General features: G+C 42.3%; 2 protein-coding genes across 5 annotated transcripts in view; one reads left to right on the plus strand and one right to left on the minus strand.

The window, feature by feature from the left end:
- The window catches only part of mdh1ab (malate dehydrogenase 1Ab, NAD (soluble)), a 259,183-nt gene that overhangs the window by 41,390 nt on the left and 199,758 nt on the right, over positions 1-18,035 (minus strand). The window lies entirely within an intron of this gene.
- Positions 1-18,035, plus strand: part of wdpcp (WD repeat containing planar cell polarity effector) — a 136,533-nt gene that overhangs the window by 25,872 nt on the left and 92,626 nt on the right. For all 4 annotated transcript variants that reach the window (XM_055638873.1, XM_055638872.1, XM_055638876.1 and 1 more), the window contains exon 2: positions 17,886-18,026. The gene's annotated coding sequence lies outside the window, so the exon portion shown is untranslated. The remainder of the gene's footprint in view (positions 1-17,885; positions 18,027-18,035) is intronic.

Here is an 18,035-nt window from a genome sequence, read left to right on the forward strand (position 1 = left end):
CTGAACCCCCTATACCGTGTGCTTTAAGTTTGTATACTAATCTCTTATGTGGGACCTTGTCGAAAACCTTCTGAAAGTCCAGATATAACACATCCACTGGTTCTCCCTTATCCACTCTACTAGTTACATCCTCAAAAAATTCTATAAGATTCGTCAGACATGATTTACCTTTCATAAATCCATGCTGACTTTGTCCAATGATTTCACCACTTTCCAAATGTGCTGCTATCCCATCTTTAATAACTGATTCTAGCAGTTTCCCCACTACCGTTGTTAGACTAACTGGTCTGTAATTCCCCGTTTTCTCTCTCCCTCCCTTTTTAAAAAATGGGGTTAGATTAGCTACCCTCCAATCCTCAGGAACTACTCCAGAATCTAAAGAGTTTTGAAAAATCATCACTAATGCATCCACTATTTCTGGGGCTACTTCCTTAAGTACTCCGGGATGCAGCCTATCTGGCCCTGTGGATTTATCGGCCTTTAATCCATTCAATTTACCTAACACCACTTCCCGGCTAACCTGGATATCACTCAGTTCCTCCATCTCATTTGACACCAGGTCCCCTGCTATTTCCGGCAGATTATTTATGTCTTCCTTAGTGAAGACAGACCCAAAGTAGTTATTCAATTGGTCTGCCATGTCCTTGTTCCCCATGATCAATTCAACTGTTTCTGACTGCAAGGGACCTACATTTGATTTAACTAATTGTTTTCTCTTCACATATCTATTAAAACCTTTGCAGTCAATTTTTATGTTCCCTGCCAGTTTTCTTTCATAATCTATTTTCCCTTTCCTAATTAAGCCTTTAGTCCTCCTCTGCTGGACTCTGAATTTCTCCCAGTCCTCTGGTTGGCTGCTTTTTCTGGCTAATTTGTATGCTTCATCTTTTGTTTTGATACTATCCTTGATTTCCCTTGTTATCCACGGATGCACTACCTTCCCCGATTTATTTTTTTGCCAAACTGGGATGAACAATTGTTGTAGCTCATCCATGCAGTCTTTAAATGCCTTCCATTGCATATCCACCATCAACCCTTTAAAAATCAATTGCCAGTCAATCTTGGCCAATTCACGTCTCATACCTTCAAAGTTACCTTTCTTTAAGTTCAGGACCCTTGTTTCTGAATTAACAATGTCACTCTCCATCCTAATGAAGAACTCAACCATATTATGGTCACTCTTGCCCAAGGGGCCACGGACAATAAGACTGCTAACGAACCCTTCCTTATTACTGAATACCCAGTCTAGAATAGCCTGCTCTCTCATTGGTTCCTCTACATGTTGGTTTAGAAAACTATCCCGCATACATTCCAAGAAATCCTCTTCCTCAGCACCCCTGCCAATTTGAGTCGCCCAATCTATATGTAGATTGAAGTCACCCATTATAACTGTTTTACCTTTGTTGCACGCATTTCTAATTTCCTGTTTGATGCCATCCCCTACTCCACTACTACTGTTAGGTGACCTGTACACAAATCCCACTAGCGTTTTCTGAACCTTAGTGTTTCGCAGCTCTACCCATATCGATTCCACATCCTCCAAGCTAATGTCCTTCCTTTCTATTGCGTTAATCTCCTCTCTAACCAGCAACGCTACCCCACCTCCTTTTCCTTTCTGTCTATCCCTTCTGAATATTGAATATCCCTGGATGTTCAGCTCCCAGCCTTGGTCACCCTGGAGCCATGTCTCCGTGATCCCAACTATATCATAGTCATTAATAGCTATCTGCACATTCAACTCATCCACCTTATTACGAATGCTCCTTGCATTGAGACACAAAGCCTTCAGGCTTGTTTTTACAACACTCTTACCCTTTCTACAATTATGTTGAAAAGTGGCCCTTTTTGATTTTTGCCCTGGTTTTGTCTGCCTGCCACTTTTACCTTTCTCCTTGCTACCTATTGCTTCTACCCTCATTTTACACCCCTCTGTCTCTCCGCGCACACATGTGACAGTTTTGCTAAACACTTGCGCTGGGCCCACCTTGTCCTACAGGACCTCCCAGCTGCCAACCATTTCAACTCCCCTTCCCATTCCCATGTTGACCGTTCCTGGTTATCCTCCATTGGCAGAGTGAATTAGATGGGTAGCTAACAACCCAGCGGTGTGATCATTGAATTCTCAAATGTTAAGTAACTTCTACTTACTCCCCTCCCCTTCCCCCTTGCCCCACTCCTCCACACTTGTCATTTTACCAGAGCCACGGTTGTCCACATTGTTTTCCTCTTGAGATCACACCTCCCTAGCCAACAATGAGTTTACCAGGCACGGCCTTGCCTGAGGCTGGCCCTGATTGCTCCTGGTGTTTCTCGCCTCTACCTCTTCACCCCCACCACCCCTACTTTCAGTCTGAAGAAGGGTCTTGGCCCAAAATGTCACCCACCCTTTTTCTCCAAAGATGCTGCCTGACTCGCTGAGTTACTCCAGCACTTTGTGTCTATTTTTGGTATAAAGCTGTTCCTTGTTTTACATTTTCACTGAGACTGTATTTGTCAAAGGTGACAGTGCACAGAGAACACAATCCTTGCCTGTCCTCTTTACTTTCTTGCGTTATTCGTCACAGTCATCCACATGCTTTATCAGACTCAATTATACTGTCTCACTTTTGTTTGACCACTTTTCTTTTTCTTACTTCCCTCCTTCAAAAATCTCTTTAAATCTATCTCTTCAATCTCATTTTGGACAGCAGCTTTAATCCTTCCTCTATTTTTTAGCCTCCAGCCACATCTGACTTAAAGAAATCTTTAGGGGTAGTAATTATATTAAAAAATATCCTGCACAATTGTCGTATAGATTTTCATAAATATTTCTGCTGTGAACAAAATTAATCAGAATCTGCGTTTCTAAGCTCTTGATCTTAAGTGCTACATTCATATCATCTCTGCTTTTCTTCAAAATAAAACGGGTGATTTAAAGGAAATAAACATCTGTGGTGTTAATCTTTCCACGTGCCTGCTCCTCCAACTCTTTAATTAGTTTGGAAGTTTCCTAGTGCACTGTCTTGATTTGCTAGCCATTTTGTTAGTGTGACTTTGGCCACAGTAAGGACCGTATTTTTTCTGTTGTATTAAACAGTACAGACTTATTGCAGTTAATTTTATTTTTAACTTAATATTTTGGATGTGCAGCATTGCTATAATTAATTGTATTCCCTTTTTGAATCGTGACTCTGCCATTGTTCAGCCAAATGTTATTCTGCTCTGCGATAATATAAATAAGGGATGACTGCCTTCCCAAATTCTCCTCCTTAATAATACAAAAATACCTGTATTGGTTCTGCAGCTGAATGTAGGATCTCAGTAGACTTAAAATCACCATTGTATGCATCTTTAATTTATTTCACAGGCTATTTGATGTAGCTGCATGGAACAAACTTTGTAGATCTCTGCCAGCCATCTTATTTAGCCTATTTCTTTAAACCCCCCTTTTCACGGTGCGACTTGACGCAAGAGGTAACCAGAGTTTGACATCGTGGGAACCTCGTGCGGTAACAATACGGCATTCGTGGACCACCGTGGCGCTAACGGCATGTAATCGTGTACCTTGGGTACTCGGGAGAAAATTCAAACGTGTTTGAATTTGTCCAAGAGTGTCTTATGCACTTGTGGTTGAGCATTGCAACATTTTATGAACGAAGTGTCCCGTGCGATATCGGTAGTAACTCTTGCGGTCACCGTGGGAACTCCTGCCAACGGTGAACCCGGAAGTTGGATAGAGTGAATCCAGCCAGTTTGCTATTTACATACAAATCTAATAAAACTAGCTAAGCATTTCATTAATGTCAGTGTGTCTCTTTTTGTCTGAAAGATGGGGGTGTCTTCATTTACTGGCGGTGGGTGTCTGTCACTGAAACAGGCAGGTAAGATTTCGCAACCACCTTGTGTGTGCGTCTCTCTCTCTCTCTCTCCCTCCCTCTCACACAGGCGTGAATGGATGAACTCCGCGGGCCAGACAGCATTTACGGAGAGAGAGAGGGAGAGGGAGAGGGAGAGGGAGAGGGAGAGAGAGTGTGTGTGTCCTGGTCAGTCCTTTGAAGATAGACACCAGTTGCTTGGAGCAACTCAGCGGGACAGGCAGCATCTCTGGAGAGAAGGAACGGGTGGCGTTTCGGGCTGAAAGTTTCACCTCTCAGTAGATCATAAAATAACACAATAATCACGGTCAATGTGAGATACAGTCTTTATTCATATTTGACAAAATAAAAAGACGACTTCTTGCACATATTGAGAGAAGGTGCATCACACCAAACAACATTTGTCTAAAAAAAACAGATTATTCTTCAGCTCATTAAAGAGCTCGGGTGAAAAAAACGAATAGAGTGTGTGACAACAAAGTAACATCATTTGTGCCACGTGATTAACTACACTACAGTCCACGATGTTCATTCGGGAAAGATCGGGAGACGGACAAGTCACTCGCACAAATGACAGAATTGCCGAGTACCGTGGGAACTCATTACTCTACCCCCGTTATATCGTGTGATATCGTGCTAGACCACGACCACTCCACTCTGGCTACATCTTGCGTCAAGTCGCCCGTGAAAACTAGCCATTACCAAATGGTCACAAATATTTGAACCACCACAAAACCATTCCCACTCCTACTCCCCCACCCCCCTCCCCAGCCAGTGGTCCACCCTATTATTGCCAGAAGCAATATTGGGAATCTACTACCAAAGACCTTGTCAGTGGTGGTGAAGACTGGGAAATTAAATAGTGGTAGAAATCTTGCATTGAAAGACCTTTATGCAATTGATGTGTAATTTAACCTGACCTGGAGCAGATTGCAGGTAATATTTGTGCTTTTGCCCTCATTATTGTAAATATAGCATGCCACCATCAAAATCAACCTCTTTGTCATTTTGACACTTATTCAACGGGCGTAGTTTTGTGAGTGGATGACATCAGTTGAAGCCATCTGGCTAATTGTAAACAGACCTCTGCCTTTTAAGAAAACTTATTTCTTCCAATTAGAATAATTTCAAAGCTTTATGAACACTGCAGCAAGACGTGTTGGAGCAAGCAGAGTGACTCTGGACATCTTGGTGGATACGGTGAAGAGGAGGAGTTGATCCTCTTATCCCAAACATAACATAAGCCACCCAGACCCACGAGGACACACGTAAAATGGACACTTCTGAACTTACAATATGGGGGATGGGACGGATGCTTTGTGTAGCCAACGACACCAGGGACCAATTGGTATCCTCCAATGTGGTAAGATAATATTAACAAATTGAAGCGCCCAGAACAAAGCGCCCAAAACACCCACATCTGGCAACAAAGTGAATAGTCTTGTCAATCACCTTCCAATATCAATAATGTGTAGGAAGGAACTGCAGATGCTGGTTCAAACCGAAGATGGACACAAAATGCCTGGACAGGCAGCATCTCTGGAGAGAAGGGATGGGTGGCTTTTTGGGTTGAGACCCTTCTGACCTTTCCAATATCAATAGCTGGGTGGAAGAGCTAGGAATGTGCATGGACGGGCTGTGCTTCTATGAAGTGGGGTTTATGGTGGGGTCATGGGATGCAAGTGTTTGTGGGTTGTTGAGTGGAACAGTGAGAGTGGGGGCAACTAGCCAGTGTTGCTGTGTGGATAGTTTGCATGTGTTTCGATGGTCCAGGATTCGTGGGTGTTTGATGGTCAGTGGAAAGACCTGTGTGTCTTTACCTGTCCCCATGTATATAGTGGAATGCTGGTGGGCTGTGGCAGTGCGGAACTGTGTGTGGGTATTAAATCAGGAGAAGAGTATCGATTCTTCCTGTTGCTAAGATCACGTTTATCTTTTGTTGGCAACATAAACATACAGATAAGTCTATTTTGGCTCCAATTGGCAGCATCCACTGAATGTTGCACCAAAATTGACATCATCGACCACAAACTCTGCCACATTTCTCATTTACTTGTGGTACTAGTGGTGCAATTCTACTTGTGATACCATTTGTGAACATATCATCGTATAAATGTACATTCACAAATTAATAGTTGGAAGCAATAGGCACTGGGGATCACTGCTGGAGTACTCAACTTTTTAAACTCCATGTTCTGAACATCCAGGTGATTTCATTTCTTTACCCCCCCCCCCCCAACCCCCTCCCCGCCCCCTCTCTCACCCACGTTTAACTTTTTTTAAATTAAAATTATAATGTTTATAATTTATGTCACTGAAGTTTTCTGCAGTCATGTTTTCCGTTCTGAGAAAACAAGTCTGCAATCTTATTAAATTCTAAAAATCTTAGGAGGTTATTGGCTGGAAATTGAATTATTTTCTCTTGTTGGTGTTAAAACAGCGTTTTGCACCACACTGATTTAAAATTGTATTAAGAACAAGAACTTCAGTTGCAAGATTAACAGGAGTGTTGCAGCACTTGCCTGTTTGAATCATACTGGGACTGTATGATTCAAGGCCAACAAGTAATATAACTTGTTTAAGAAGGAACTGCAGATGCTGGAAAATCGAAGGCACACACAAAAGCTGGAGAAACTCAGCGGGTGCAGCACCATCTATGGAGTGAAGGAAAAAGGCAACGTTTCGGGCCGAAACCCTTCTTCAGACTGATCGGGGGTGGGGGGGGCGGGGAGAAGAAAGGAAAAAGGAGGAGGAGCCCAAAGGCTGGGGGATGGGAGGAGACAGCAGGAGGGCTGAGGAAGGGGAGGAGACAGCAAGGACTATCAAAATTGGGAGAATTCAATGTTCATGCCGCTAGGGTGCAGACTCCCCAAGCGGAATATGAGGTGCTGTTCCTCCAATTTCCGGGTGTTGCTCGCTCTGGCCATGGAGGAGACCCAGGACAGAGAGGTCGGATACAGAGTGGGAGAGGGAGTTGAAGTGCTGAGCCACCGGGAGGTCAGGTTGGTTATTGCGGACCGAGCGGAGGTGTTCGGCGAAACGATCGCCCAACCTCCGCTTGGTCCCACCGATATAGATCTGCTGACATCTAGAGCAGCGGATGCAATGGGTGAGGTTGGAGGAGATGCAGGTAAACCTCTGTCGCACCTGGAATGACTGCTTGGGTCAATATAATATAACTTGTTTTTTTCAAAAATATATCATCTTTATTCAGAATAAATAAAAGTACAAAATAAAAACTGTAAAAAGCTCTTCATTCAGTAGTGTCAAACCCAGTAGTGTCCGTATCTATCTTTAAATAAAACACCACTGCCACTCACCTATTCCTTCGCTCCATAGATGCTGCCTCACCCGCTGAGTTTCTCCAGCATTTTTATCTACCACTGCCACTCATGTGGCTCCCTCTCTTTTCCATTGAAGAAACATCTATTTCCAAAAGCCTGACCCCATTTCTGCTTCCTTCTCCAGCCCCATCTATCATCCAGCCCCAATTATTAGATCTGTTAGGACCCACTGCACCGTGTCCACATTGTAGAACCATACAAAGAAAAGAATTAGGAGCAGAAGTTTCCCACTTAGCCCCTCAAGTCTGCTCTGCCATTCAATAAGATCATGGTTGATGTGATTATAACCAAACCAATGAATTCACCATCTAAACACTGCACTTCAGGTTGGATAGAACCAACCTAACCATAATAAAATAGTTGCTGTGTTGAAAGGAACTGCAGATGCTGGTTTAAATCGACGATAGACAAATCAAAAGATAAAAGAGTTGCAGTCATCGGTATACTTTCTCATTTTGTGCGTTCCAATTTCTTGTCTCTTTGACTATTTCCAGGTGTTGGCTTGACATGTGGAACCATGTAACTAACTCCTTTAAATTCATTTGAAATTAACACGAGGAGCTGGCCCAATCCTGACAAAACAAAGCAAAGGTGATTTATAATGAAGCTTTAGTCCCACCAAGGCTCCTTTGCTAATTTTGAACATTCTTGGGCCCATTCCTTAATTTGAAGTAATTCTGTGATAATCCTACATTAATAGTAAGATTAAATGAGAACTTACCGGTTCGAAGTTTGATCGTTATTTTATGAGGAGTACGTTGAGGGATTACGTGAAGGACCCGCCAGGACGCATGCGTGTCATTCTTCAAAGCAGCGGTGTGAAATCACAGATAACAGTAATGACTGAACATAGTAAGATTAGAGAAGAGGATACCAGTTGAACTTTATGATCAAGGGTGGGAGCGGAGGGCACGTAATCCCTCAACGTTACTCCTCATAAAATAACGATCAAACTTCGAACCGGTAAGTTCTCGTTTAATCTTACTATTTTACTTTGGAGTCACGCGAGTGACTAAGTGAAGATTTCAAAGCTCTGTGATTTCATGCTGTGGAAACGAGTCCATGTACCACATCTGCCTTAATTGACTAAGGGAGGAATTGTGTTAACATGTTTAAACATGAATCCGACATTGAAATCCATGATAAATTTATTAACAACAATTTATAGCCCCTATTTCATGGGGTGAAATCATATTACAGAACTTAAAATTGATTCTGCAAAAGTTCCAGGTTTAACCACTGATTTGTGGTAGAATTGTTGGAACGTTTTTTCCCTTGACCATCCTGCTGTCTCCAGGATTTGGTCCATCGGTACGTCCAACTCCATAGCTGTCGATGTAGCTGCAGCCCTGGTGGAATGAGATTTGAATATGTTAGTATCCACCCCAGCTGTTGTTAAAACCTGTTTCAGCCATCTGGAAATAGTCTGAACCGACACTTTTTTGTGGGGTTGCTTGTGGCTGATTAGTAGTGCCATCTCATTGCCTCTGATGTTTTTGGTGTTCTCCATGTATAACAATAAATGTCTTATTATACAGAGACGATCATCTATAGGGTAAGCCCTAAATTCTATTTTGAGGCCTGATGATCCCGGTCTGTTCTGTTTGACTAATTTGTGAATATGAAAAGTTATATTTCTTGTTAAAGAAGTCATATTGTCCAGCCTTAACTTATGTAAAGACTGTACCCTTTGTGCTGTGACCAAAGCCATCAGCATGACTGTTTTATGCGTCAGTTTTTGCAGGGACAGAGCTGTTGCTGGAGACCAGTTCCTTAGCAACGTTAGGACAATACTCGCATCCCATATTTGAGAGTACCTGGTTCTTGGGGGATTGATATTAAAAATTCCCCTCATAAGTTTGGTTACCAGGGGGTACCAGTGAGTCCTCACAGAATGACGCTCTGATCCTCGCCATAGATATGCTGAAAGGGCACTTCTGGCGTAGTTAATGGCACTGCAACTGAGCCCCTCATCATAATGGAGGCCTGCCAGGAATTCCAGAACAGACGTTATGTTCATCGAGCTGTAAGTGATGTTGTTTCTGTGACAATATATCTCCCATTTCTTGATGTATACCAGATATTGTTTTTTGGTGGACTGCCTGTGAGCCGCTGAGATAATGTTCAATGTTCGGTCCATCAGTCCCAGTTCCAGTAGAGGTTTCTTTAGACTCTACAAATTAATAAGTTTGTCGTATTATGACATGGATGGCTATCCCCAGTTACGGGATCAACCAACAAATCTGGTCGTTTCAGGATGGTGATACTTGGTTCTAAGACCATGTCGAGTATCACAGGGAACCATGGTTGAGTAGGCCAATCGGGCACTACCAAAATACCAGACGTCGAGTCTTGTTGTATTTTGCGTAATACCCGACTGATGAGGCAGAAAGGAGGGAATGCATAGAAAAACAATTTCACCCAATGCAGCGAAAAAGCATCTATCGCTGATGCCTCAGGGTCTGGTTCCCAGTAAACATAGTTTGGTAACTGGTGATTGAGTCTAGATGCAAATAGATCGATATCTGGTGTTCCATACCGTGCTACAATATCAGCAAATACTTTTATATCCAACATCCATTCGATGTTTTCAATGAATTTGCGTGACCTGGTGTCTGCCACTGAATTTAGGTTACCTGGTAGGCAAGTAGCTGATATCCAAATATTTCTCTGGATACACCATTGCCAAATTGTATTAGCCGGATTGTCACATGATGTCGATTTGATTCCACCCATATGGTTAATATATGCCACCACGGTGGTATTGTCAATCTGTAGTCTAACATGCTGGTGATATATTCCAGAACAGTATGACTTTAGGCCATAGAACGCACCCAACATTTCAAGGTAGTTTATGCCAAGTGTCTGTAGTAATGATGCCTCCTGTGCATTCCATCTACCCCCACAGCTGGAGATGGAATTGGTAACACCCCATCCAAGTGCACTGGCATCAGTTTGTAGCACCACTGAGGGGTTGCTGATAATGATAGGGCTGGAACAATGCCGAATGTTATCCCTCCACCATTTTAATTCCATAATTGTTTTGATTGGTAGCTTCATTGGTCTGTCGAAATGACCAGCATTAATTTTGAGTGCTTGTATTTTTGCCCTTTGTAAATTTTGATAATACAAAGGTCCAAATTGTGTGGCTGGAAAAGCAGCCACTATTTTGCCAATCACCCTTGTTACCAATCTGATAGATGGTTCACTGATGTCAATGAGGTTGTTGCAGGCCTCAGTTAAGACTGTAGCCTTGTCCTTTGGTAAAGTCACCGACATGTGAACTGAGTCCATAGTGAACCCCAAATAATCCATTATGGTGGAAGGCGTTAGTTTAGATTTAACTGGATGGATGATAAACCCCAGTTTCTCAAACAATTGTTTGGTGGCTGATACAGCTAGTTTGGCTAATTCCAAAGTTTTGCCCACAATTAATATGTCATCTAGATAGGCCATGATAATATGTTTTTGTTTCCAAAGAAACGCTAGGGCTGGTTTCAAAATGTTTGTAAACAGCCTGGGGGCTGATGCTAATCCATTTGGTAGAGCTCTATACTGCCAGAGCTGTCCCAACCAATTGAATTTTAAATAACGTCTGTGGTCAGTCCGTATAGGCACTGAATAGTAAGCATCTTTTAAGTCGATGCTAGCCATGAAGTAGCCTTTGGAAATCAATTGTTTGGCAGTACAAAGGTTTCCATTTTGAAATGAATATATTGCACACATGTATTCAATTTGGTCAAATCTATGATGATGCGACAACCACCACCTTTTTTGTTTTTGGTAAAGATATTAGACACAAATTCCAGAGAATCGTGTTGAGTTCTTTCAATTACCCCCTTTGCGTGAAGTCTCACCAGTTCAGCATGTGCTTCTACTTTTTCTTTTCGTGAAAGTACGAACGTTCGGTTCGGTACATGCTGAACTGGGGGGCTATTTTTGTGCACAAATTCAATGGTATATACCTGGATACTGTTTAGGATATAAGTGTCTGTAGTTAATGTACTCCATGCATCCCAAAAGAAGTGTAATCTTCCACCGATATGTGTATTATCCATACTTCCTATAATTTGTAAGGGACCAGACCCACCTACCTCCATGGTTACCAGTGGAAGGTTTACTTCTTCCTGTGTAGTCTTCGAGGAGGTTGAGGCGCCGGTGTCTGGGTTTGGGTTTGGGGTTTGCGCATTTTCCACGAAGGCCGGTCTGGGCCATGGCCTAAAAAAGACCGCTGTCCTGTATGCCCGGCCTTTGAGCTTTCACCAGCTTCTCTTGTTCTGCTGGTGGGTGCGTAAGGGTGCTGTCTTTGGCTGTGGGAGGTCCTTGCTGTTGTCGCCTTTATGAGCCCCAGGGTTTTTGCCTCCTCATCGAGCTCCTTAACCTGCTTGGACAGGTTTCCCCCAAATAATAATATTGGTGGCTTTGTGTCTCCAGGTTTGCACAGGCCTGCAAATTTTGGATTTAAGGCAGGTCGGATGGCACTCTTTCTGATACTATTGATTTCATACTGCGTATTGCAGAATAGTGCCAGTGCATCCTGTTGTTCTTGCAACATTTCCTTCCCATCCATTGTGCGAGCGAATGCTGTGATTCCTGCTGTTAATAGTTTTAGTATTTTCTGGAGCTTGACATCCATGCTTCTAACTCCTGCTCCGACGTGTTTCCAGATACAATTATTCATGACTGGAACATTCAGGGATACGCAATTTCCTGGTGCCAGATATTTGGCAGTGGTGTCCATCACAGCCTGTTCCTGTAGTTGCTTGAATGACAGGAAATCAATGCTGGCAGCTAGTTTCTGTTCTAGGTTTCGTCCAGTCTGATCCGGCTGTATGTAGTTGGACACCATGTCCAGTAGATTTTCTCCTTCCTGCACCCCCTGCACACTTGTAGTTTGTTCAGCAAACCCCTCTTCAGGGTCAGCCCAGAATTGACCCCCAGTACTTCCCTCTGACGAGGGAGATGCACTGTGCAGCCCTAGGTAAGGTGCTGCTGTGGGTGTTATGTATGACCCACGGTGACTAGACTCCATCTCCCGGAGTCTGTCACGTTGGAGCATTTGCTCCATAAGCCGCTCCATCTGGCTCCAATGCGCACGGTCGCTGGCCGCTGGCCGCTCACGGCTCCTCAAAGTCGGACTCATCAGAGTCAACGGCTCTGTTTGTTTGTCGTTTTGCCTTCCCGCCCGGCCGCGGTGTTGATCTGGCCGGTGCGGGGGCTAAGTCGGGCACAACTGATCCCATTACGGGTGATTCCTGTGCAGCCGGCTGCTGCTGGCTGCCCGCAACTCTGCGGTCCTCCCCCGCCAGCTTTGTCGCAGCTCTAGTTGACTTTTTCGATTTATCCATCGTTTCCCCACCTGTGAAACAGTATGGGAACAATAATGACCGCAGAGTAACCACTTACCTGTCGGTCCCGGCTTTTAAACTTGCCGCTGCGGGGGGAATGTCGTTCCACCCCGCCTGTCGTTTCGCACAACTCACGTGACTCCGAAGTAAAAAAGTAAAAACTCCGAAGTAAAATTTAAACATTACCTTTGATTGCTTAGATGTAAAGAGCGTGTAGTGTTAAAATACAGGTGTAGACATACATCTTTATGCACAAACACTACAGGGACATTGGATCTTCCTTTGTACTGCCTGCCAAACTTTCTACTGCATTGTACAATGGAGCATCCACCATGGATGGTCTAATGTCACTGCAGTTCTCCTTCCCAACAATGACATTTTACCCTTTCTTACATTACCACATAATCTTTCTCTGCTTAAAACTCATTCAGATGAGATATTGATAACAGTTTGCATCTGTTTAAGTGGAAAATAAATTTGTGTTCACTGGATATCTGTTACATTTTCCTAGAAGATATTTATGTTGCCTAGATGTTTAAGAAGGAACTGCAGATGCTGGAAAAATGGAGCGTAGACAAAAATGCTGGAGAAACGCAGCGGGTGAGGCAGCATCTATGGAGGGAAGGAATAGGTGACGTTTTGGGTCTCGACCTGAAACGTCACCTATTCCTTTGCTCCATAGATGCTGCCTCACCCGCTGAATTTCTCCAGCATTTTTGTCTATTTTCCCTAGATGTTAATTTTCATAATGCTGTGAGATTTCTTTCTTGGCATTATGCAAACAAATTTTTAACCTGGAGTGAAATACAATATCAATAGTTTTTATGTAATTTGCCTTTGCTCTGAAAACTTGACCAGCACTTCTTTGTATGTGCCACCTTTGCATCCTTTTGGAGTTTGCAGAGAAATTGAGGTGATGTTTCCCCAGGGACACCTGAGGTTGAGTACTCTGGGGTGTTCCCGCTCTATGCGGGACCAGCATACCTGCCTGCTAGGTTACAGACTCACCTGCTTCATATGCTGGGAGAATGGAGCGGCTGGGCTTGTACACTGGAGTTTAGAAGGATGAGAGGGAATCTTATTGAAACATGTAAGATTGTTAAGGGTTTGGACACGCTAGAGGCATGAAACATGTTCCCGATGTTGGGGGTGTCCAGAACCAGGGGCCACAGTTTAAGAATAAGGAGTAAGCCATTTAGAACGGAGACGAGGAAACACTTTTTCTCACAGAGAGTTGTGAGTCTGTGGAATTCTCTGCCTCAGAGGGCAGTCTGGATACTTTTAAGTGAGAGCTAGATAGGGCTCTTAAAGATAGCGGAGTCAGGGGATATGGGGAGAAGGCAGGAATGGGGTACTGATTGGGGATGATCAGCCATGATCACATTGAATGGCGGTGCTGGCTCGAAGGGCCGAATGGCCTACTCCTGCACCTATTGCCTATTGTCTATCCCATCATTCCATGACCTTTTCCATTGAAGATCTTGGACCTCTATCTATCCAATGTAATCACAGTCCCCAGTATATTCTGTCTCAAGTCATGACCTTCAACCAGAATACTGGGCAGTACATTTTTGGTTACAAACCAAATGATACGCTGGTTACAGAAATGCCCAGTTGTACACACACCCAACGCCTCAGTCATTTGTGTGCACGATCACAATCAATCACAATCAGTTTTATTTGTCACTTGCACATAAAGTGCAAGTGAAATGAATTTGCCAGCTGCTTAGTTTAGTTTACAGCACGGAAACAGGCCCTTCAGCCCAACGAATCAGACCCGACCAGCAGTCACCCGTACACTAGCACTATCCTACACACCAGAGGCAATTTATAGAAGCCAATTAACCTACAAACCTGCACGTCATTGGAATGTGGGAGGAAACCGGAGCACCCAGAAGAAACGCACATGGTCACAGGGAGAACGTGCAAACTCCGTACAGACAGTACCCATGGTCAGCATCGAGCCTGGGCCTGTGGCACTGTAAAGCAGCAACTCTATCGCTGCGCCACTGTGCCACCCTTAACCCACTCTTTGGGGTACACTAAAGATTCTAGGCAGTATTTTTTTTGGCTGCATTGAAGAACACTAGTGTCGGGTTTATTTTATACTGTACACAAGTTTGCACATGACTTTAAATGGAATGTCAAGAAAGATAATAAGCACGGTGTAGTAATAAGCTGGGTGTGGGATGTCTTGCATGTGGTTGACAGCTTGTCAGAAAGTTTGATGGGGATTCATTCTCTCTGAGGAGAACAGAGGTTGTTTCAGGTGTACAATAAACTAATTGCATATCCCTTGAATGGATAATTGTCAGACTTCAGGACTCCTATCCAATTTTTCAGGAGTCTGATAACATTTTACAATAGTTCCATAAAAGTGACTGGAGGTGATTTTGTCCACTTTCTGTAACAAAGCCAAACTCTTCTGCAATTTACATTTTTATGTCTTTTGTTAACAGTTGATGTTCTTTTTTTTTCTATATGTAGCTTTCTCATTCCTCTTTCTCTTTTTTGTACTTTTGAACATTGTTATTCAGTACCAAGTAAAACATTTATGGTCCCCTTATAATCTTGTCACTGTTTGTTTTTGTCTTAATCATAACTTCATAATTATAGCTCATTTGTTTGTGATATCTCAAACTATATATATATATATCTGATAAATGTTGGTAAATAAAATGTTGCCTAAAATAGACATTTTTGATGGATGGCTGGGTAATGCAGTGTAATGTCACAACATGATAAAAGAGAGTTTATGTGTTAGTGATTCACTCTCTGGTGTAGCTGAAGACATGAGTATTTTATGCTGGGTGGATTTTTATATATGAAAACGCACACCTCCAGATTCAGGGACAGTTTCTTCCCAGCTGTTATCAGGAAACTGAATCATCCTACCACAACCAGAGAGCAGTGCTGAACTACCTATTTGGTGACCCTCGGACTATCATAAAATCATAGAGTGATACAGTGTTGAAACGGGCCCTTCGGCCGAACTTGCCCACACCGGCCAACATGTCCTAGCTACATTCTCACCTGTCCGTGTTTGGTCCGTATCCCTCCAAAACTGTCTTATCCATGTACATGTCTAACTGTTTCCTGAACGTTGGGATAGTGAATCCTTGCTGGCTTTACCTTGCACAAAACGTTATTCTCTTATCATGTATCTATACACTGTAAATGGCGCGATTGTAATAATATATTGTGTTTCTGCTTACTGGATAGCACGTAACAAAAGCTTTTCACTTGGTACATGTGACAATAAACTAAACTGTAAACTGTATTCTCCTATGTATTCATATGTCACATGGACATTAAATGGCAATATAAATCACAACTACTTTTCCACATGAAAAATTATGGAACAATATACTTATTATATTGTCTATAAATCTAACAAATGTAACAATAATATTGCAACAATTTATTATTACACTATAATGAAATAGACACAACTGTACTGTAGAAGCTTGTTTTATATGTACTTGCTCTTTGTCAGAAAGATTGCAATAAGTCTCAATGACACTATAGCTTCAAACAAAATTCTTATAAGATAACCATGGACATGGTTAAATTGATTTGCATGTCAAGACTTTGATGCCCACACTGATGAGTGCTGTGACCTTTCTTCTTGCTGAATGTCACACATGTGCAAATTATCACAAAGTGTTACACTGAGACAAAACATTAATTTGCAGCATATCTGTAATAGAAAAATTATAGTGATTTGAGAGAAAATAAATGTAAACAATGACCCAATGTCCCTTTTCCCTTCAGCAAAACTTTAAGTAGCAGGGATGGTTTAATAGTGTTGTGCGGTCGGCCCGTGGTGTGACAAAGGGTTCTGTCTCTGGATGCTGAGGCAACTTGTAGAACCAGACTGTTCACACATCAGACATGACAGCTGATCGCAGTGTTGTCACCTGCTGCATCAATGACTAGAGTAAGCACAGTTGGAAGGGTGGGGGTCAAAATGAAGTTAAATGTGTTCAAAAGAATAGACTTTTTTGCAACGCAATCCAATATGTTTCCACTTCTCAGTTACTTCCCCGTTTCATTAAAAACACCCAAGGTTACTGTCAAACCTGATAACATCACTCTTGTCACTCATTATTAAACATGAAACCAATTGATTGTATCAGGAAAAAATTGGATCTAAATTTGAATTAAAAGCTCCGAAAAGGTAATTTTAAAAGGATCTATGGATAACTAATCTGATATTCTTAAGTATTACAAGGAGGTATCATCCTGGATTGAAAAGAGTAACTTTACATCAGAATCTTTCTGTCTGGAAGAGTATGTTAAAGCAGGACCGTAGAACAACTTTCTATTTGGTCACTGTGTTGGGCAAATGGAGAATAGGTTTATCAGAAAATGTTTCAATATATGAAAATAAACTCATCCATCATGTGATGTCCGGTTTGTGTCCATCTCACAAATAGCCCATTTTTATCAGTAAGTCTTGATACGACTTGCCCCCAGAGGAGCCCATTTCCAAAATAATTGTGAATACAAATCTATTGGCGTTGCAGGTAAAGGAATATTTCATAAAATCCCATGCCATTATTATTTATGGTAGTTAAGCACTTTCAGTTTTGCAACCAGTGTATAGATCATTTAGACCAGGCTGGTGTAACTGTTCAAACTGGATTGTAAATGTTGATATCTTTAAATATTTCAAAATAAACTAGTCCACTGTGTGATGTCAGGTTTGCATGCATCTTAACAATAGCCCATTATCATTGTTATCACTTGCCCCTGTTGTGTAGTGAAAATTTTATTTAGCCTGCCCGAACTCGCACGAGAGCTCAGATCATAGAGCAGAGCGCTCCGCTTTGTCTCGGATGCAGTCAAGTCCTCGTGGCAACATCCTCGTAAAAATCTTCTCAAGAGCATTTTCGTTCTGCCTCTCTGTGATCTAATACAAAATCAGACCACATACGCTCTGTTGTGTAGTGAAAATGTTATTAAGCCTGCTCGAACTCTCACTATAGCTCAGATCATAGAGCGGATACAGTCATATATGTGTTTATGTGTGTTCTTTCCTCCACAATCTAATCAGTTGTATGATCGCTGAATGAAATCATCCTTAAGTTATACGTCATTTGTTAATCTTGCTCAAAACAAATTTTATTTTGTTAAATACTTCATTTAGATAACCCCACCATTACAGATAGATATGGAAGCCTATTTCACTTCATTTTAAGGATATTTAGTTCTGAACACTCTTAACCCCCCCCTCACCTTTATTCACCTATCACTTGCTGAACTTTCAACCACTGCTACAATCAGTCTGAAGAAGTGTCCCGGCCTGAAACATTATTTGTCCATTCCCTCCACAGATGCTGCCTGACCCGCTGAGTTACTCCAGCACTTTGTGTTTGTCTGAAGATCCTTGTGTCCCGTGGGTTAGTGTGTACTTCTTTATTAAGGAAGAATATCATTGACACAACTGCAAAGAAGATTGACTGGATTGAGTAAAGGTATGAAGA

Source organism: Leucoraja erinacea, chromosome 8 (assembly GCF_028641065.1).
Source record: "Leucoraja erinacea ecotype New England chromosome 8, Leri_hhj_1, whole genome shotgun sequence".
Classification (NCBI taxonomy): domain Eukaryota; kingdom Metazoa; phylum Chordata; class Chondrichthyes; order Rajiformes; family Rajidae; genus Leucoraja; species Leucoraja erinaceus.